We start from the raw sequence: 1,066 nt of genomic DNA on the forward strand, positions 1-1,066 counted from the left end.
GGTGAAAAGTTGTCCATGAGCCGGCAGTGTGCCCTTGCGGCCGGGAGAGCCAGTGGTACCCTCGGGTGCACTGGGAAGAGAGCGGCCAGCAAGTCGAGGGAAGTGATCCTCGGCCGCTACGCAGCCCTAATGAAGCTGCATCAGGAGTTCTGGGCTCCTTAGTATAAGAAAGACAAGGAGACGGTCCAGCGGAGGCCACGAAGTTGATGAGAGGCCTGGAGCATCTCTCTTATGAGGAGAGGCTGCGGGAACTGGGCCTGTTTAGTCTAGAGGTGAGAAAACTGAGAGGGGGTCTCGTTAGTGCATATAAATATCTCAAAGGCGAGTGCCAAGAGGACAGTGCCAGACTTTTTCGGTGGTGCCCAGCAACAGGAAAAGGAACAATTGCAAGGAACTAAATAGCAATAAACTAAACTTAAGAACAATAATACACAAGAAGTTTCACCTCAACAGGGAGGAAGAATTTCTTTACACTGAGGGTGACAGAGCACTGGAACAGGCTGCCCAGGGAGGTTGTGGAGTCTCCGTTTCTGGAGACATTGAAAACCTACCTGAACACATTCCTGTATCACCTGCTCTAAATGACCCTGCCTTGGAATAGATAAACTCCAGAGGTCTCTTCCAACCCTAACAATTCTATGATTCTGTGAGATGGGGCTGTGCTGGCGCAGAGCAGCGTGGCTGTGCACTGTGATTGTTGGGGCTCCTCTGCAGCAGCGCCCAGCTCATGGGGGGCATCTCCTGTCTGTTGAGACTCCTCCCTTCAGGCAGTGGAAAGATCCAAGGCTTATTTTACTCTTTGAAACCCAACCCCCCCCCCCCCCCCCCCCCCCCCCTTGCTGTGTTTGGGATGGAAGAACTCATGATGGATGTTTGGGACGGAAGAGTCATGTCTGCAGAGCTGCTTGTTCCCAAAGGGCACCATCCCATGGAGACCTGGACAGGGACAGGGTGAGGGTATGCACATCACAGACACCCTGTGACCCAGTGATGAGCACTCATCATGATGTGACTCATTGATGAGCTGTGCCAGGCACTCCTGTGCCCCTCTCAGGTTCGTCTCTCT

Source organism: Empidonax traillii, unplaced genomic scaffold, assembly GCF_003031625.1.
Source record: "Empidonax traillii isolate 1590-97213 ecotype Southwest subspecies unplaced genomic scaffold, ASM303162v1 scaffold585:size537962, whole genome shotgun sequence".
Taxonomy (NCBI): domain Eukaryota; kingdom Metazoa; phylum Chordata; class Aves; order Passeriformes; family Tyrannidae; genus Empidonax; species Empidonax traillii.